Source organism: Tursiops truncatus, chromosome 5 (assembly GCF_011762595.2).
Source record: "Tursiops truncatus isolate mTurTru1 chromosome 5, mTurTru1.mat.Y, whole genome shotgun sequence".
NCBI lineage: Eukaryota > Metazoa > Chordata > Mammalia > Artiodactyla > Delphinidae > Tursiops > Tursiops truncatus.
The window spans coordinates 5,131,359-5,153,558 of record NC_047038.1 but is presented as its reverse complement, the minus strand read 5'-3'; the positions used below and the strand labels follow the sequence as shown (position 1 = coordinate 5,153,558).

The following is a 22,200-nucleotide window of genomic DNA, read 5'->3' as shown; positions in this document are numbered from 1 at the left end:
AAAAATCAAATGAAGAAGAATATCTCATGACATCGAAAGAGTCCATGAAATCCAAGTCTCAAATCCAAATCTCAGAATCCGTAATTAAATTTATTGGAGCACAGCCATGCTCATTCATTTAGATATTGTCTATGACTACGTACACCCGGCAGCCAAGTTGAATGGTTGCAACCATATGGCTGGCAAAACTGAAAATGTTTACTATCTGGCCCTTTACAGAAAGCTTGCCAACTCCTGCCCTATGTCTCGGTAAATACTATAATATATGTGTGCTGAAGGATGCTATAGAAGCATGTGGTAGGGGACAGGGGCGCCCAACTGTGTCTGGGAACTTGCGGAAGCTTCGCTAAGGAACTGAGTCTTAAAAAATGAGTAGGAGTTTGCCAGATGGAAAAGGGGACATGGATGTATAAAGGTTCAGAATCATAACAGAGCAAGAGAGGTTCTGGGAAGTTAGCAAGACACTGGGCGCTTCTTTAACTCTGATCTTATTGTCCTAACGACATCCACAAAATGTCATCACTATATGTCCCTGTGCAAGAATGAATTAGGTTTCCAACTGTCTAGGAATCTCCAGACCACTGTCCTTAATGCCGGAACAATTCTCTTCTCTCAGAAAAATCACATAGAACTTTTGATCCCTCGGAGGTTTTCAAGTTTCCGATGGAAATGAGATTTAATGGACTCGTCATGAATACGTTCCCTCCCTGTGCCCATGTCCAGTCTCATTAGCATGTGTCACTGGGTGAATCAGTCGCCGTGACTGGTTCTTACCACAAGTGTTAAAACCGAACTTGGCTATAGGTTGAAGGAACACTGAGACATGTGATCCATGAATTGAAAAAGAGTAGAGAAAAAAGAAAATAAACAAGAGAAGGGCAGGACTTAGCAGGTGGCACCAGAAAGACGTAACCTGGGAAAGGCTGGCACAAGGATGTTAAAGTCTTCCGATCCTGGGTCCACAAGGTGAGCAGCATGGACAACCAGAGACATTCCTGAAACTCGGGACGTGCAGGAGAAATAAGTGGCAGATACAGTAGTGACATCAGTCACCAAGGCCGGTCACCGGCACTGGCTTCACTCAGTGACCCGATCAAAGGCTCTGCTCTTGTAAACTAAGAGACTGCTGTAAACTTGAAGTCATACAGCAGAAACTAAGACAGAACCCAAATGTGAACTTCAAACCAGAACAAAATCCAAAACAAACAAAAACTCCAACAACCCAGAAAAACACAAGTATCAGTTTACTTCTCCTCTCTGACTTGGAAGGTCGATTGATCCATGGTCAGTCCACCGCTCAGGGCAGCTCTACTCCCCAGCCCTTCCCGTTCCCATACAAGGCCCAGCAGTTCACCCCCAGCTCTGCCAGGTACCCCAGTGCCGACTTGAGAATCACTACCTTCCTCCACCCAAATGTCATCCATCCAACAACATGTTGATTGAGTTCCTCTAAGAGGCTAAGGGCTGGGGATACCATACTGAACAAGATAGAAGTTGGCCGGCTCTCTCAGAGCTCTCTGCGGAGCAGGGAAGACAGGTGCGATGGTCAAGGAACCAAATGCTCTGGAATGAGACAACCAAGGGGCCTAAGAGAGCCAAGTGGGTGGTGGTCCACAGTGAGGAGGAAGGGAGAATGGACCACTCCCCTCTGTGGACAGTCCCTTCGAGGCCCCTAAGCCACATGATTTGTGTCCCATTGTTTGGTAGCCTTGACCAAACAAATCTGGGAGTACAGCCATTTGGGCAGAAGAGCTGTGACAAGGAGACGAATCCAAGCCACATGTAGGATACAGTCCTCAAGACATCGCAACCTGCTCCTGAGTCAATCTCCCAGGCCCGGCTCTCCCTCACCTAAGATGGGTGCTTTCCCAGAAGTCTCCTCGGTGCCCCCGCAAATAGACTTCAGCGGGCAACCCCTCCGGGTCAACAGAGACGCCCAGACACATCTGCACACCAGCAGGGAACCCCGCTTGTGTACTTTCTTGGGAAGCTACACAGCCCCCAAGAAAATAAATTGAAAATTGCAATTCACCCAGCCCCTGGTTCATGAGCTATGTTGGACATGCCTGAACCATGCTTAGAAGCGAACCAGTATCCCGGCTACGGACAGACAAATGTCACTGGCTAAGTCACCCTGGATGCAAAGAAGTTGCACGGTTTGGATCGCCGGGATCCACGTTGAATCCACATTGCGTACTTATCATCCTCCAAACAATGTTCGCACCATAAAGCAAGCTGCAGCACTTTGTAGAAATGCCTTCAGGCACAAAGTACTCATTGTTACTTTCCTCACCCACAAACAGTGCATTTTTTTAAACACAGAGCCATAGGCGGCAAACCATTGAACTAAATAGGGACATGCTCTTAATGCAACAAGTATTCTCCACGCTACCAAACTTTAATAGAGTCAGAGGGAAAATACATTTCCTTTGCCCTCAATAGAAAGAACACACGTAAGTTTGAGAAAAGCTGAGGAACCCACTTCTAACCTCTCTCACAAAAGCAATCCAACGGCCTGCTCTTTGTCAAGAATGACTACGTATAAATCTCCTACAATCTAAGTGAGTAATATTATGATTCTAATACTTATGTGTGTGCCAAACGTCTACACAGCCTAAGGACCTTTACAATCAAATGTAGAAATAAAAGGAGAGGGAAAACTTCAGATGAAACCCAGAGCTGGAAATGGGAATTCGAGCTGGAATGCTTCAGTCAGCACGTGCACTGTCTCTGGCTTTGAGAACGTAAGAGGAAAGATGGTTATAGAGAGAAGGACAAAGAAGAGTATAAAAAAGAGAAAGGACACAGCGAGTGACCACTTAGAGAGTGAAGTGCTGTCTCTCCCCCTGAGCTCCATCACTTCAGCTAATACACAACAGAAACTCGTTCCCAAGGAGACCCAGAGTAAAGAGAATACAGCAAAGGGGGTTAGTTTCAGGTGGCGGTTGAGAGTGTGTCTCTCAGATAAGACTGGGTTCAGATCCTGGCTCTCACAGGTGTGTGATTCAGATCAAGGTCCTTCATCACCTCTGTAAGCCTCAGTTTCCTCATCTGTAAGGCAGGTGAACAATAGTGATAATAGCGTAGTACTTAGAGTTGTAGGGCTACGGAAAGATTCAATGAAATAACAAAGAACAGTGCCCAAAATAGAAAAAAATCTGAATAAATCTTATTTATACTGATTTTTAATAAATATATTTGTCTTCACCTTGAAGAAGGAAGCAAGTGGTTGAATGGTGGGTGAGGGACTTCCTGGCTGGTGTCCTAAAGGCCTTGGTTTTGGTGTTACCACCAAGTAATTCATCTTACCACTCTGGAGCCAATTTCTTCATAGAAAACAAAAATGGATTAAACTACCCTAAAGCTCCCTTATATCCTCAAAAGAATTCCATGAGAATTATTTGAGATTAAAATCAATAAATTCCACAAACATTATGGACACCAAGGAGGGAAAGGGGCGGGAGATGGGGGTTGCGGTGTGATGAATTGGGAGATTGGGGGAAAAAAATTAGAAAAAAAGTGTAGGTTAATAATTTTTCAGTGTTTCTTTTTCTGATATGAGAACTTAAGGCTTTCAATGTGCCTCAACAGATTGTTTGAGCTGCTTTCTGCAAGCAACTTTTTGTATCCCTGAAGTTTTACTACGTGGTATTTACATTGTTATTTATTTCAATATACTTTCTAAATTTGCTGTAAAAAGGAAAAAAAAATCAATAAGTTCCTATCTAACTCACGTTTCTTGCTGAAATGCCAAGCACCATATGGGCTCTCTTGCTCTCTGTAATCTGGACTCAGTGTTGCCACAAATCACATCATGTCTCCTGAGACACCAGTGACAAATTTAGACTAGAGTGTGGGTGTTTGTCCTGCTACAAGAAGGGGCCAATCTCTTTCTCCCTGTACTTCAACAGCAGTCACGTGAAGCCCAGGGTCTCTTTGTTCTGAAAGCCACTTGACTTGGTATTTTTTCCGGGATGAGGTGGTAACCATTACCTTCATCCTCTGGGGGGGGGGGGGGGGGGGAAATACCCAAGGCCTAGAATTATGGAAATAGATCAGTTTTACTTTGTGACGTTTCCCCAAATCTGATATCACTGAAATAAAAAATACAATTCTTACTCTGAACAATAATAATGAGGTTGAAACTGTATGAGTAATTGCAGTCAAAGGAATCATGGAAACGCATCTTTTCTAAGAAAATATCTAACAGTGGGTGATTTCTGAAGCCCAGGGTTGTGGTTCTGAGAGGCATACATGCAATTTTAAAATACCTCTGTGCTCCTGGGTCTTATAACCATCAATGCAATACGCTTGCTCGTTTGATAAGAGGCTAGATATTGTTTCATTTCCTTAGTGTTTCACAAGGATTTTGAAATCCTGTAACAAAGGGAGATATGAAACGGATGTATGAGATTTATCTGAAATCCACTTGTGTTTAATCATAGTACTTCTTATAGAAATCCCCTTTGTATAAGATCGTATGTGATATATTTATACAGCAACACACAGTAGCCACAATAAATGATGTAATTACTTAAGCTGTAAGTATCGTTGTCTTTTTCTGCCTTTCCTCTGGCTATCTGAGTCCCTTTTAAGCCTATCTCATTTCTATGCCCTCCACATACCTTTGGTTGAACGTGTTGCTTCTCTCACGTAGGAATTAAATTAAATTCCCTAACATCTAGAGACAGTACAGAAACCAAGAGAAAACCAATTCTGTAGGTCCCTGTTGTGTTTATAATAATAGATGTTGATCTTTCTTCAGTTTCAGTTACTGAAGAGCAGTTCCAATTTTTGAGATCTAGTACAGAAAATAAAAAATAGTTCTGTCATATCGTCCTTTATCATAGTGACAAGCAGATTGGATGGCATGATACTGGTAAAATAACATGGGTATAAACTAGAAATCTGGGCTTCCGTCCTGAGTCCGACATTTCTTATGTGTGTCTGAGACCCAGCCAGCCCATCTGTAAAGTGAGAGACAGGATACTCCCCCCATAAGACCCTTATAAAGATGACATAAAGTAATTTAGATCAATGAAAAAGCAGTATGCAAATATTAGCTGTGATTCTGTAATTTAATCAATGCCACCTCAAATCCTTTGTGAAAAGAGGTGGAATGATTAAATGGATGGAGATAGAGAGATAGATACATCCACACATCCATATGTAGATAGAGATACATAGATATACAGAAAGAACGATGGACGGATGGGTGGATGGATAGGTAGGTAGGTAGATAGATAGATAGATAGGCAGATAGATAGGATAGGGTCTGAGAAACAGAACTTATAATAAATAATAATTCCCAATACATGTGTGACATTTTATCATTACAAACTACACTTTTAAAAGTCGTGGAGTCTCTGCACACAGCTCTATACCAGGGCATCCCCCCAGCTAAGAGGATGTGTGGGGAACATAGATCACATTCCACTCACAAAGGGCACATCCTGGGACAAAATTGTGTCTGCCAGGATGTGGGAACACCTTTTTCTCATTTTCACAAAGCCCTCCTTTGGACTAGCATTAAGCCTGATGAGAATGATTGCATTAAACCCTCAAACAATTCTGAGAGATATTATGGCCCTACTCTTACAAATTAGACAACTGAGACTCAACTGAAACGAACTGTCCAAGGAATTAAAGCATGAATCAAGGTCTTCTGACCCCCACGCCAACGCTCTGTTTACAATGGAAACCTACGAGCAAACCAAGTAAGTGTTAAGCAGACTGATACAAAGAGGGACAAAACATGACAAAAACTCAACCACAACTTAACTTTTCACTCTACTCATCTCCACCAACAGATCCTGAAACCACAAAAGAGGGAGATTCATGTCAAGACCCTAGAACACAAATCTACAACAGACACAACCTCCACCACATACAACACGACATACAGTCCTTTCCATCAGAATGCTTTTAATATAAGTCGAGGAAACAGACCGACAGCTAAATAAACACAATGCACTATTAATAGGAGATAGAAACACAATGTGTTTTCCAGTGTGTATCTCTAAACGATGGGCAGCGTTCAGATAAATGCTCGCCAGATGGGATGGGGTGGGTCTGCAGACCTGATGGGATTGGAAGTTGGGAGGGTGGCCTGGAGGTGTGTGATTAAGAGCTCTTTGTGGTGTAACTGTCAGGGCATGACCTGGTCACCCGAGGGTGAGGAATCAGGCACAGCATCTGCAGCCTGCAGGTCGGGGTGAGCAGAAAAGACCCAACGGGTACAAGCTGAAAGTTGAACAGAGCAGATCAAAGCATGTACATGGAGAAATGGATATCAGTGACCCACTGATGGAGGCAAATGAACAGGGATCCGGGAAGAATGAGAACAAGGAACGACACGTGAGTTAAGAGGGAAGTCTGAACAGCTGGCAGAAAAGGGAGTGTTCCGTGCACTCTTAAATATATTCCTACCGTGCATGAACAATGAACAATAAGAAAGTTTCATTGAAAGGATCAAGTTCAGAAGGGACAAGAGGACCTGAGCCCTGGAGCTCTGGAAGGCCAAACAGTGAACAAACCAACTATTTATATGGACAAATCTTCAGCTTGTGGCTGTGTAAGAGTCCAGTAGCCCTGGGTAGGATGAGGTCTTCAAAGACTATGGTAAATGGAGCTAGAAAGTAGAAAAATTATAGATACATAGGGGACTTCCTTGGTGGTCCAGTGGTTAAGACTCTGCACTCCCAATGCAGGGGGACTGGGTTTGATCCTCGGTCAGGCAACTAGATCCCACACGCCGCAACTGAAGATTCCACACGCAGCAACAAAGATCCCGTGTGCTGCAACTAAGACCCGGCACAGCTGAAAAAATAAATAATTTTTTTTTAATTACAGAAACATAAAGGGGAAAATCTAGGACACGGTAGAGTGGCATTCATTCACTCATTTATTCACTCAGCAAACTTCACTGGTGCCCATTACTAATATGTAGTAGTAATAGTAGAAGTAGCAGTAGTAGCAGCAACAGCTGACATTTATCACTTCTATGCCACACATTGTTCTAGGGACTTTTAAATCGTTTAACCCTTGCGAGCATTCCTATTTTTATAGAGGAGGAAACTGAGGCACAGAGAGGTTAAATAGTTTGCCTGAAGTTATTCCGCCAGTGAGTGGCATCAGCGGGATTTAGACACAGACTCTCTGGACCCCGAGTCCATGCTCACATTCTTAACGATGATAACAGCCTGCTAGGTACATTCTGGCTCTCTGCCAGCTTCCACGGCTGTAGTAAGACCTGCCTCCTTTTCCTAAAGGAATTTGACATCCAGTGGAAGTTCTGGTAGAGCAATAAATAGCACCATGGAGGCAAAGGTCCCATGTAAAGCTTCAGTCAGTCACAATTTTCCTGGGTAGACCCAGATTTTCTCGCCCTCCTTTGGGTCCCATCCATGGAAAGCTTGCCAATCATGGGAGCTTAACCATGGCATTAATCAGAGGGATGAGAGAGAATCAAACCTCCCAAACACACAGGGAGATCAGCTCGGTGCTCTGTGACCACCTAGAGGGGTGGGATAGGGAGGGTGGGAGGGAGGGAGACGCAGGAGGGAAGAGATATGGGAACATATGTATATGTATAACTGATTCACTTTGTTATAAGCAGAAACTAACACAGCATTGTAAAGCAATTATACTCCAATAAAGATGTAAAAAAAAAACCTCCCAAACACTCCTCTACCTTTTGAATAATAGATTTGAATTATGGTTGGAGCACTTAGCAGGTATCTGGAATCTGGTTTGAGCACTTAGTAGGTATCTGGAATCTATTTCTGGTTTACCTGAATCCTTCATCAAAAAAAGAGTCTAGAATAGCCTATAGTTTGCCATTAAACAAATATAAGCCTCTACCAGGAAACTGTTTTACATAAGATGTTCTCTATGAAAGTTAAATGGTCTTTAAGAAGAAACTCTCAATATCTGTCTGTACTCAAGATTATTTATGAGCACATTGTAAGTATACTGCTAAGAAAAGCGACACATGTGTTTCCGATAACGTGCAGGAAAGTTCAAAGGCATTCAAACTGCTTTGTTTCCAAAGCCCACTGATAGGCGCTGTGGCTTCCGACTGCAGCGTTGACAAAACAGCTCTTGACCCCACGTGTGTCTGGCACACTGATGCTGTAAAAGATGGTTGCTGAAGGTTTTTTGGTTTTGTTTTTCCGGCTGAGATTTATGGTTTTATTAACACAAACAAAATGTGCACACGGGCTGCCTATTCATTTTCTTGCCGCGCAGCCTGGCGTTGGGACCAGTGACTCCGACGGCCTGCTGGGCTGCTCTTTCCACCATGGCCCTGCAGTTCTCGGAGGAGACATTGCAAGCAATCTCAGCACAGTAAGATGTGTCGCACATCGGCAGCACTTCAGGCTTCTTGACCTTGTGGACCAGGAACCTGCGGAAGCCGCTGGGCAGCCTGTGTTTTGTTTTCTTGTTACTCCGGTAACCGATGTTGGGCATCAAGATCTGGCCCTTGAATCTCCTATGCGCCCTGCTGTCAATGGCTCTGGGTTTCCACCGGTTCTGCTTACTTTCGGCATATCGGTCTGACTGGTGCCGGATGAACTTCTTGGTCCTTTTTTTTTTGGATCATCTTGGGCCCCAAGAGGGCTCTGAGGGCGGCCACGATGCCGAGTAGGACATGGCTGCCACCTCCTTAGGCAGCGCCCGAGGAAGAGCGCTGCTGAAGTTTCTCTGTTCTCTTTAAATAAACTGTTGCAGTTACTTACTGCTGCATAACAAATCAGCCTAAAACACAGGGGCTTAAAGCAACAAACAAAACTTACTTTTGCTCATGAATCTGCAACCCCGGCAGTGCTCAGCAGGGATGGCTGTTCTCCACCCGGCTCAGCTCCATCTGATCGGATATGCCTCTTTATCTCCAACACATGGTCTCTACAGTATGTCAGCTTCAAGGTGGCCAGACTTTTCACAGGTGGACTCTAGGCTTCCCAGGCATCTGTCCCAGGAGAGAGAGCCCGGGGGGGGGGGCGGGGGGAGCTGTGTTGCCCTTCCCAGATGGCCTTGCTTCAGGAGTCACGTAGCCTTACCTCTGCCATGTTCTGTTAATCAAGGGCGGCCATCCCAAGGCCAGCCCAGGTTGAAGGGGAGGGGAAAATAGACTCCACCTCTTGCGTGGGAGTGGAAATGTTTTGCAAAATCACAAGGGATGGAAAATATTGCTCCTGTGATTTTTGATGCAGTCTAGCATATGAACCCACGGGAAGAATGTGTTTCAGAGTCTATAGCGGGCATGAATGTGGTGTCAACCAAGGAGATGTTGGCGGAGCTCATGAAACTACGGATCTTGTTTCTCTTCTTTTCCATTGGCTTCCAGAAAACTCATTGGCAAATGGGTCGCCTTCCTCCAGCCAGATCCCTTGGCAAACTTCATATTCAATAACTTACCTTGTCTTCATTTTATTTTCCTACCACTAGTTTCCCTCTGCTCCAATATTCTTCACTCTTAAAACACCCTGTTGTTGTATATGTGTTTTGCTATGCTGTCTTAAAGTGAGAAATGAATTTTTAAATACTCTAAGAAACCAGGGAACCCACACAATAGGAAATATATCCAGTAAACAAAAAGAGAGTGGCATGGACATATATACACTACCAAACATAAAATAGATAGCTAGTGGGAAGCAGCCGCATAGCACAGGGAGATCAGCTCGGTGCTTTGTGACCACCTAGAGGGGTGGGATAGGGAGGGTGGGAGGGAGGGAGACGCAAGAGGGAAGAGATATGGGGACATATGTATACATATAGCTGATTCACTTTGTTATACAGCAGAACCTAACACAATGCTGTAAAGCAATTATACTCCAACAAAGATGTTAAAAAAATAAAAATAAAATTTAAAAAAAAGATACCAAGAGAGTATAAACCTCACTAATAAAGAAGTGCATATTAAAACAAGGCATCATATTTTTACTTATAATTTAATGTGGATCCTAAGCCCATGGCTTAGTTCTTCACTGGTACTATGAATTTTCAAAATGATTTTCTTTCCTTTAGTCAGGGATAGGGATTGGCATATGAATAATGAGATCAGTGCTTGTATATGTACCTGGGAGAACTGTAAACTTGCGCAGGTGTTCTCCCAAAATAATTTGATGATATTTATGAAATGCCATAAACTCTGATCCAGTAAGATTTCTTCTGGGTTCTAGAATAAGGAAATGATCCAAATTCCGGGAAATCCGTATTACATATTAGGATATATGCCTTTCCTATATACACTGGCATGTCATCTCAGCTTATCTTTTTTTTTAAAAAAAGCTGTCATCAAATATACATGCATAAAAATTTACCATTTTAACCAATTTTAGGCGCACAGTCAGTGGCATTAAGTACGTTCGCATTGTCGAGCAACCATCACCAGGACTTTTTCATCGTTCTCAACATAAACTCTGTACCCATTAAACACTAACTCCCCATTCCCCCCTCTCCTCAACTCCTGGTAAGCCCTATTCTATTTTCTGTCTCTAAATTTGACTAATCTAGGTACTTCACATAAGTGGAACGATGTAATATTTGTCTTTCAGTGTCTGGCTTATTTTACTTAGCATAATATTTCAAGGTTCATTCATATTGTAGCATGCATCAGAATTTCATTCCTTTTTTAAGGCTGAATAATATATATATATATATATATATATATATATATATATATATATAGCATTTTGTTAATCCATTTGTTCGTTATTGGGCATTTTTATTGTTTCTACCTTTTGGCTACTGTGAATAGTGCTAGTGTACAAATATCTGTTTGAGTCCCTGCTTTCAATTCTTTGGGTTATACACCTAGAAGTGAAATTGTTTCTATTTTATACCAATGAAAAATTAGAAGCAAACATCATATACAGCAAATAAGGAAATTGCTAACTAAATTATGGAACACGTCCTTTATATCCTGTCTCCTTTTAAAATGAGGACCTTAGGGGCCTCACAGGCCACCTTCCCAGGCCCCTGTTCTCCACGCCTCGCACTGTCTCCATCCACCACAGCATCTGTCCTGCCATGTTGATTGTTTCCCCTGCTAGAGGAAATGATCCTCTGTCAGGATAGGGATTTTGTCTTCCATCTCTGGCCTCAATTCGTCAATAGCTGGAACATAATATGAGCATGACAAGTGTTGATTAGGTAAAAGAGAGATTAGCAGGAAATAGCAGAGTCAAAAATCACCTCATAATAAATTTGATACAGCTGTTTGTTGACTGACTGTGAAAACATCAAGGACATGAACCTAGACTTGAATTTGGGGACTACAAAGTGAAAATCTTATAAGTGATAGGAAAGTCTTTGGAGGAGTATGACTATACCTAGTATGTCACGGCACTAAAGTTGGTCCTTTATTTTAGTGTTTAATATACAGCGAGAGTGTAAGATTCTTGAAAGACCTGGAATCTTTCAGGAGGGCCAGATGAATCTTTCTTACATGGAAGCATTCACACTTACACATTAGTCTTCCCCTTTTATTCCAATGAACGTGCATACAAATATACACGCCTGCATTTTGAGATAATAAATATGTCCAATATTCTAAAATGCCAGTGCTAATAAAGATTTAATAGCCATAATATATCTAACCCACTCCTAAGTCTGAAGAAATAAATTGGCTTTTAGTAACAGACATCAGTAATCCCAAGTCTTATTCAATCTAGATCTTCCCTCTTTTCATTTACTACTGCATCCTCTTGAGAGTTGAGTGAGACCTTTATTCACTGTCACCTCCTCTGAGAAGTCTTCCCTGATTCACCCCATCCTGGAGCACATCCATCACTCTCTCCCTCCTTCCATTGCTTTACTTACTCTTCCTGTCCTCGACTGCCACCAGACATGCCACCTGTTTGATCTTTCCCTTGTTTCTTTTCTGTCCCTCATTTAAGAAGGTACATTCCTTGAAGGCAAAAGCTTTTATCCACCCGGCACCTAAGCAACACCTAGAAAATAACAGCAATTCAATAAAAATTTGTGAAACACATAAAGAAACGCTTAATGAAAAAGTCAGGACCTATAGAAGAGATCATAGGCAAAACATTCTCTGACATAAACAGCTGATTCACTTTGCTGTACAGTAGAAACTAACACAATATTGGAAAGCAACTATACTCCAATAAAAACTTAAACAACAGAAATGAGCTATCAAGCCATGAAAAGACATGGAGGAACCTTAAATGCATGTGACTAAGGGAAAGAAGCCAATCTGAAAAGACTCCCTACTGCATGATTCCATCTGTATGACATCTGAAAAAGGCAAAACTGTGGAGACAGTGAAAGAATCAGTGATTGTCAGGGATGGAGGAGGGGTAGGACAGGTTAACTAGACAGAGCACAGAGGATTTTAGGGCAGTGAAACTCCTCTGCGTTATACTCTAATGGTGGAAACATGTCATTATACATTTGTCCAAACCCATAGAATGTACAACACTAAGAGCTGATCCACTTTGTTATAAGCAGAAACTAACACTCCATTGTAAAGCAATTATACTCCAGTAAAGATGTTAAAAAAAAAAAGATTGAACCATAATGTGAACTATGGACTTTGGGCGATTATGATGAGTCAACGTAGGTTCATCAATTGTCACAAATGTACAACTCTGGTGGGGGGTGATGGGGGAGGCTAAGCGTGTGTGCGGGCAGGAGAATATGGGAACTCTCTGTACCTTCCTCTTAACCTTGTTGTGAAACTAAAACTGCTCTCAAAAATAGTGTCTTTAAAAAAACAAAACAAAACTCTACAAATAACAAATGCTGGAGAGGGTGTGGAGAAAAGGGAACCCTTCTACACTGCTGGTGAGAATGTAAATTGGTACAGCCACTATAGAGAACAGTATGAAGGTTCCTCAGAAAACTAAAAAGAGAATTACCATATTATCCAGCAATCCCACTCCTGGGCATGTATCCAGACAAAAATTAATCCAAAAAGATACATGCACCCCTAGGTTCATAGCAGCACTATTCACAAGAGCCAAGACATGGAAACAACCTAAATGTCCATCGACAGATGAATGGATAAAGAAGATGTGGTATATATATATACAATGGAATACTACTCAGCCATTAAAAAGAATGAAATAATGCCATTTGCAGCAACATGCAACATGCAGAGATTATCATACTAAGTGATATAAGTCAGAAAGAGAAAGACAAATACCATAGAATATCACTTATATGTGGAATCTAAACTATGACACAAATGAACCTACCTATGAAACAGAAATAGACTCATGGGCATATGGAACAAACTTGTAGTTGCCAAGGGGGAGTAGGTTGGGGGAGAGAGAGACGGAGTGGTAGGTGGGGTCAGCAGATGTAAGCTATTAGATAGAGGATGGATAATAAACAAGGTCCTACTGTATAGCACAGAGAAATGTATTCAGTATCCTGTGATAAGCCATGATGGAAAAGAATATTAAAAAAGAATGTATATATATGTATAACTGAATCACTTTGCTGTACGGCAGAATTTAGCACAACATTGTAAATCAACTATACTTCAAAAAAAACTAACATAAAATGAAATTTACCATTTTTTAGAATATTACTCAGCCATAAAAAGGAACGAAATTGGGTCATTTGTAGAGACATGGATGAATCCAGAGACTGTCATACAGAGTGAAGTAAGTCAGAAAGAGAAAAACAAATATCGTACATTAACACATATATGTGGAACCTAGAAAAATGGTACAGGTGAACCGGTTTGCAGGGCAGAAATAGAGACACAGATGTAGAGAACAAACATATGGACACCAAGGGGGGAAAGTGGCAGGGTGGTGCTGGTGGTGGTGTGATGAATTGGGAGATTGGGATTGACATGTATACACTAATATGTATAAAATAGATGACTAATAAGAACCTGCTGTATAAAAAATAAATACAATAAAGTTCCAAAAAAATAAATTAAAAAAAGAATTAAAAAAAATAAAATTTACCATTTTAATAAAAAAAAAAACTCCAGGACCTAAATTATATATACAACACACACTTACACACACACACACACACACAATGATTACATGTAAATACACTCAAAATTAACAGTAACATCAAAACTGTAATATCGGTGAAATTGTGACTGATTCTCTTCTGTATTCTAAATATTCTAATGTAATTGCATTGCTTTTGTTGCGGACTATCTGCCATGGTAGGGCGCTACCAAGGTGGGAGTTTACTACCAAGAATCCTCATGTTAGCACTTCAGTGAATTCGTAGTTCTCCAGAATCTTCTTCTCAACTTTGCAAGCTCAACTAGTTGATTTTTTTCACAACCTGAAAGTAAGTAGATCGTTCTTCAATGGATGTACTCAAATTAACCTTGACTGCAAACGACTAGTACATAAATCTAAATGCAAATTATGTCTTTAAAACAAGAAATTTAACTGCCAAAGGGACCTTGAGTTGTACCCTCTTAACTTAGTGACCACGGAATCAGATAAACAGTACTTGGATTTAAGTTCTGACATTTAATGGGATTGATTGCTCTATGTGGGGACTTGTCAGCTGTATCACTTCAAAAAAGCTGTCCCTGTCCCCAGACAGATGAAGTCCACTGGCCAGGAGAACTTCTCTTGGGCGGAGCTGGGATGTAATGGCAAATCTCCCTCCGTGACTTTGCGGACTTCCATCACTGATCATCTACCTCCTTTTCTGATTGACATGTTTTTTTCTTATAACATATTAAATAATTTAACCCACAATAGCTTCTGGACATGCTAATAGAGCCAGTTTTGTATTGTACTTCCTGCTTCTGGACCTAAGCAATATTTATATCTGCGTCCTGTTTTGCATATATTCTAAAGTCATTATTATGCTTTGATTTTACAGATGACTCTCAGAGACCCAGGACATTTTTTTTGCTGCTGCCTGCATTAGAATAATAAAAATAATTTCTAAAGTCAGGATGGTAAATATTCCATATTAGGTAAGGTCCCTTTTTAAGCACGTTTTTTGTTTATTTGTTTTTTTGTTTTTTTTGCGGTACACGGGCCTCTCACTGTTGTGGCCTCTCCCGTTGCGGAGCACAGGCTCCGGATGCACAGGCTCCGGATGCACAGGCTCAGCGGCCATGGCTCATGGACCCAGCCGCTACGCGGCATGTGGGATCTTCCCGGAGCGGGGCACGAACCTGTGTCCCCTGCATCGGCAGGCAGACTCTCAACCACTGCGCCACCAGGGAAGCCCTAACCACGTTTTTAAAAATATACACGCTTTAGAACCTGTAACAGAGTCCCAGTTTGAGTCTAAGGTGTGTCACCTCGAATCTATTCTACTATCCTGACATTCCACAGGGACTAGTGAGACAGGCTCACCAGGAGTCTATTTTAATGATGATCAAGGTTCTTCCCAGGAAAAAACTCATTCTAATAAGAGAGTCAATGGCCCAAGCTTGGAAGAGAGAAGTGAATGAGAGCATAGCAGGTGACTGTCGCTCAGACTGTCCTCCAGCCCACACCCACTGCAGGTTGCACCAAGAAGAGCCAAAATAATTCCTTCTCTGAAGCCTCCATGGGACCTTCAGACTGTGAAACATCAGCCACACTAGAGCCGGTGATGGCGAGGTACTGGTAGCAGGAGCTCTGTACACCTTGTCGCCAGGGGTGGTGATCAATTCAATGACCTAGATTTCAAGGGCGCAGAGGTCAGTGCCCTCATTACCAGAATCACCAAGCAACTAGAACACTGGCAGCTCTGGTGCCTTGGGCGGACACTGGTGACACAGCTGAGTAAGACATCTGCCATACCTGGAGTCATTATTGTAGCTCGCCAGGACAGGAGATGACTTTGAAGTTTTTATGACACAGACATTTCCTAGAGATCTCTAGACCATTTTACCAAATTTGAGAGGGCTGAAATTTCTGCAGACCAAGTGAGAACAGATACATAGAAGTACTGCTTTGTAATTATTGTTTCTACCGTCCCAAGGTTTACCAAGGTAGGTGCAGCCTAGGAAATAACATTTATACCTAAAAGTTAAGTTTCAGTTGGATACAATCCTTTCACTTATGGAAGATGATCCATTCTCAGATGACAGAAGACCAGGTGGTCACTGTGATTCCCAGTAAAATCAAGCTACATCCAGCTTAAAAAAAAAATGGTTATAAATTTGAAAAAATTATTTTTAAAATGCCAAAGAGTAACAATGATGTCATAAACACCCATTTCCACCCCTCAAAATTAACATTAATATTTTGTCATATGTGCTCCAGATCTTAATCTTTTAAGAACTAAAGCATCACAGTCAAGGAAACTGTCCCCTACATTCCCTTCTCCACCCCCATTCTCATCCCTCACCTTCCACCCTATGAGAAAGTCATGGATGCAACTTTTAAATATACAACAAATAATATAGCACATTATTTATGAATATAAAAATACATGCACCCCAATGTTCATAGCAGCATTATTTACAATAGCCAAGATATGGAAGCACCCTAAGTGTCCAGCAACAGACAAATGGATAAAGAAGATGTAGTATATATACACAATGGAATACTACTCAGCCATAAAAAAGACTGAAATTTTGCCATTTGCAACAACACAGATGAACTTGGAGGGTATTATGCCTGGTGAAGTAAGTCAGACAAAGACAGACAAATACTGTATGATACCACTTAACATGTGGAATCTAAAAATACAACGAACTAGTGAATATAACAAAAAAGAAGCAAACTCACAGATATAGAGAACAAACTAGTAGTTACCAGTGGGGAGAGGGAAGAAGAGGAGAGGGTCAAGATAAGTGTATGGGATTAAGAGGTACAAACCACTATGTATAAAATTAATAAGCTGCAAGGATATATTGTACAGCCCAGGGAGAGCCAATATTTTATAATAATTATAAATGGCATATAATCTTTAAAAATCGTGAATCACTATGTTGTACACCTGAAACTTATATAATGTTGTAAATAAACCATACCTCAATAATAAATAAAAATAGTAAATTAAAATAAAAAGCAAAAGTATAAAGACAAGGAATAGCTGTATCAAGGCAAATTTTTAATATAAGAGATAGGAAGAGAATGTTTTACTCTTCTTATAAATACTGTAAACATAGAGAACCTGATTACTTTTAAGGAAAAGTAATTAAGGACAGCCAAATACTTTATTGAAAAGTATAACATAGCCATAATCTCACTCTTCCTTTTCAGTTGAGTGTGAGAAAATGATAGGAAAAAGTTGGGAACTGGGAACCAGAGATAAGATAGTGTTTGTTCCTTCCAGCAATTCTTCCTCTTTAGAAACTGAAGGAAGAGGTGACTAGGAGAGACCTACAGTTGATCTCTGAGCAGTGAGTAGCTGCAGGCACCATGATGCCAGCCAAGCCTAAAGGATAAGACCCACCCCCGGGCATGGGTCTTTTGATTCCAAGCTAAGAAATTCAAGGTAAGCTACAAAAAGCATTCTAATTGGGGCCTACATGTGTTTGATTACAAACAATAGGTATACATAAAATTAGTTTTAAAATTACCCAATTTTTCCCTAATCTTGCGATGGTTTTGCTTGAAAAGTGACTATAGGGCTTCATTTAAGTACAAGAGTCATTAAAAGTATTTAAATGAGGTTTTCCATTGAAAAGCAAAAATTATGTACAAATTGGGGATTATATATCAAGGGTCAGATTCTAATTAAACAAGGAGATTAAAACTATTATTTATCTCCGCTTCTTTCTAAAACCCAACCACTAATAACAATATTAAAGGAATAAGACTTTATTAACTCCCAAGTTCTCAGAGCACGTGTGGGGCTTGGCAACTGACCTTAGACTGAGGGCAAGAGTGTAAGTCACCGAAAAAGCAAACCACAGGAAATACAAGGGCAGACAAGAGCAGAAGAGAGTTAGCAACAAAGTTCTGGAAGCTGGAAAAGATGTGGACTTGAGGCAACTGAGTGAGTCAAAGGGAGAAGGTAGGAAGTACCACAGTGGAGAACATGGGGAAGAAGACAAGAACTCATCTCTTCACACCATAGAATTCTAGAAAGATTCAACATTGGGAGGTGCTGGGAGACAAGGCTGACTGATAAATAACTCCCGTCCCCCAGCTTTTTCTCAGTTGAATATACAACTGGTTAAGACACAGATGCAGGAACCAGGCAGCAGGAGATCAAAATGTCACTTTTAATGTGAAATCCTGGATTGGATCCTGGACCAGAAAAAGACTGGTGGGAAAACTGATGAAATTCAAAAAAGGTCTGTGGGTTAGTTTATTGTAATGTACTGTGATCTCCTGCTTTCTATCTCTGTCCTGTAGTTACATAAAACATTAACATTAGGGGAAGCTGGACAAAGAGTATCTAGGAACTCTCTGTACTATTTTTTACAACTTGCCTGTAAGTCTAAAATCTCTCAAAAATCAAACCTTCTTTAAAAGTTAAATGTCTCCTTTATCACAAATAAAGCTCTTCTGAGAAAGCATAGCTTATTCTGCCTGAACTAGATAGATTTGCCAACTCCACCCCTGAATTAGACAGATCTACCCAATAAGAATCACAAGCCATGATGGGACAACTCATGTCTCATCACAGGACAGTGCCACGGGCCCTAAGCTGACCCCCGGCCAAAAACTGTTAAGAACACATGCTCTGTTACAGACAGGCAAATCTTAAGTGTGGGAAGTTAGGATCACATAAAAGAAAAGTGAGAGGAAAGGGCTGAGCCGCGCCTGCCCAGTTCTTCTCCCAAACTCTCTGATTAAGTCACTCTTGTCACCTAGGGAGGAGTGAAGGCACGAGAAGAAAGAATCCAAGAGTATTATTCTAATACAGTGACCTCAGATGTTTTGGTCTCAAGACCCTTTCATACTATTAAAAAATATTGAAGGGCTTCCCTGGTGGCGCAGTGGTTGAGAGCCCGCCTGCCGATGCAGGGGACACGGGTTCGTGCCTCGGTCCGGGAAGATCCCACATGCCGCGGAGCGGCTGGGCCCGTGAGCCATGGCCGCTGAGCCTGCGTGTCCGGAGCCTGTGCTCCCCAACGGGAGAGGCTACAACAGTGAGAGGCCCGCATAACACAAAAAAAAAAAAAAAAAAAAAAGTATTGAAGACCTCAAAGAGCTTTTGTTCATGTTGGTTATATACTAAAAGTATCAGCTTTGGGGCAATATATACATATATATTTTTATATATTTATATATAAAGGTATTGTGTATATATATATACATAAAAATATATATATATTTCCCAAAAGCTGAAACTTTTAGTATTTCTTTATTAATCCACTTAACAATATTAATAAATCCAGTACATGTTAATGTGAATAACATATTTTATGAAAGATAAGTTTATATTTCAAACCAAGAAAACATAGTGAGAAGAGTGGCTTTGTTGCACATTTTTATAAAGCTCAGTAATGTTTGGCGTAGCAGAAGACAGCCAGATTCCCATATCTGCTTCTGCATTTAATCTGTTGCATTATCACACATCATGTTGCCTCTAGAAAATTCCCCTGTATGCTCACGGGAATATGTGAGTGAAAAGGGAAAATCTCATCTTAGTATTATTATAAAAATTCTTTTGACTTTTCAGACCCCCAGACCACACTCTGAGAACCGATGCTCTAATAAATTCCCCTCTACGTGCAGTAACAGCAAAGTGCGTGTTCCCCAGACAGGAGACCGGAAGTGCTTGTGAAGGCTGAGGGGAGGCTGAGTCTGAACCAGAGCCGCACTGGTTGAAAGTCTGTCTGTGAAGCAGCTAAACCCCTTGCCCTGAGTCCCCTCCCTTAGCTGCTACAATGAGGTAACTGCCTGTCTCCCTCCATGTTGCCAATTTACTGAAAGCCTAAACGCAGACAAGCTCCAGACTCAGGGATGCCAGCCAGAGCTGAGGAAAACAGGGTGAAATCATGCATAAGGTGTGACGAGATCTCCCATCCTCCTTACTCTGCTCTGCTCTTAGAATCCTGCAGCCTAGTTTGTTATCCATCCCCCAACAAACACACCGTAAGCAAGAGACTGGGTAATTTTTCTCTGAGGAAACTAAACAATACAAGAGAAAAAAAAAGACCTATAAATACTGAGAGTTGAGCTATCCATCAAGGAAAGAACACCAACAAATTACCCTAAATTAAAGCCCACATCTTGACAAACCCTGCCTCTGAACATACTCTTCCAATCAACTTTCATGCATCACTCTTCGCACTAGTAGACAGTCCAGGATTATTAAGTCATACATTCTCAGAAAGCATCCAATGGGGGAAAAAATTAGACAAGATGATAAAAGTAGAATGGAAGGACAAAGTGTTTAAAAAAAAAAAAAAGGAAAGAAACATTCATCAAACAACAAAGGACTTCTTGGACATTAAAAATATAAAAGCAGAAATTTAAAAATTAATAAAAGTTTTGGAAGATAATGGTTGAGAAAATCTTTCAGAAAGTAGATCAAAGAAAAATTGGTAGAAAATATAATACTAAGAAAAGAAGAGAATCAATACAGGTTAAACATGCAACAAATACGACCCCAGAAAGAGGTAACTGAGAAAATTACCAAATAAATAGAAACAAAAACTTCACAGAATTGAAGAGCTTGAGTTTCCGAATTGAAAGAGCCCATCACATACCCAGGATAATACACAAATGTAGGAAGAAGAAAAAAACCCATACACAATATGAAACTCCAGAATAAAGGGGATAAAGAGAAAAGCCTAAAAGTTTCAAGAACACAAAGACAGGAAGCACGTGAAAATGAAGATTCACAACGGCATCAGACTTGACAATTAGAAGTCTGGAGGGCTTCCCTGGTGGCGCAGTGGTTGGGAGTCCGCCTGCCGATGCAGGGGACGCAGGTTCGTGCCCCGGTCCAGGAGGATCCCACATGCCGCGGAGCGGCTAGGCCCGTGAGCCATGGCTGCTGAGCCTGCGCGTCCGGAGCCTGTGCTCCGCAACGGGAGAGGCCACAGCAGTGAGAGGCCCGCAAAAAAAATAGAAAAACAGAAAGTCTGGAAACTACACGATAATGGATAAAGCCTTCAAAATTCTGAAGAAAAATGTTATCAACCTAGAATTCTAAACCCAAACCATTATTCAGGGATGAGGTATAAAGACATGTTCACAAATGCCACATCTGAAAAAGATTACTGCCCAGGCAACCTTTTTCAGGATGCCACTAGAAAAATGTAATCCACCGAAAGGAAGCAGGCAACCAAGAGATAAAACATGGAATCCAGGATAGAAGGTATGGTAGCCACTCCTCGAGGTGGACCTACATGAGCCCCTCCCGCTGCTATTCACATCCTGTACAGTTCCCTCCCTTGTTGGAAAAGGATTGGTCTGTGTGACCAAACGAAGATGGCAGAAGTAACAATCGGTCACTTCTGAGATTAGGTTATAAGAGACCCTGAGCCTTCCGAAATATCTAACGATCCGAAGGCCTGTTCTGCCAGTTTATCCCAGAGCACAGGCTGCCTCATTTCCGATCTCCACCCTGAATCCCTTTCAGGATGTGTTGGAGGTCAGCGACTGCAGTGGCTAATGGCTAATCCATGTAGAGCCGGTGACAAGCGACATTCTTTAGTTGGCACTTGGTAGGAAAGATTTGTCTCTGCTCCATGCAAAGGCAGCTGGGGTAACTCAACGGGGGCATAAGCAATACGCATCCCAAATCTTGTGCCATAGCTACACAGTCACTGAATGCCTGGTCTTAAATCCCGACGCCTTGTGCCCTGCCTTAAGCCCACACTAAATTTCTAACGTGACTTTCCTCATTCGCGCTGTTTTGCAAACTTGCTGTCAGCCCCCAGGAGTACGAGAGAAAATCACCGAGATTATAGAGAGACGAAGGGTCATGGGACACATGAGGATCTCTGCCTGAAGGGCTCTGCTCTCCCCAGAGGTGAAGTCTAGAAAGTGGTGGGAGAGTTGAAAGCATTAGTTATGAGGTGGTTCCCCTACCCTGAGGTACCCTTCATTGTTCAGGTTTCCTCTCTGAGCCACAGAGATGGGCGATGTACACATAACGGGATGATACTGCAAATGAGGCGGCCCCTTTCCTACGCTGCTCCTGCGTGTTTTCGGAGAAAAAAAACCCACAGCCAACCCTGGCCTCCTACCTCACATCTCTGCAAGACCCCCGTTTCACGCTTCAACAGCCAGATGGGCGTTGGAAAAGCTGTGGGTCGTGATGCAAAGGCCTACCAAGAGCGAGTGTCAGTCAAAGAATGAAGAAAGAAATGGCGCTCCGGGACCT

The 22,200-nt window shown here is 41.7% G+C and overlaps 1 pseudogene; it reads right to left on the bottom strand.

Annotated features, from left to right (window-relative positions):
- Window positions 1–8,196: 8,196 nt before the first annotated feature.
- The window catches only part of LOC101317292 (large ribosomal subunit protein eL32-like), a 114,837-nt pseudogene continuing 100,833 nt past the window's right edge, over window positions 8,197–22,200 (bottom strand).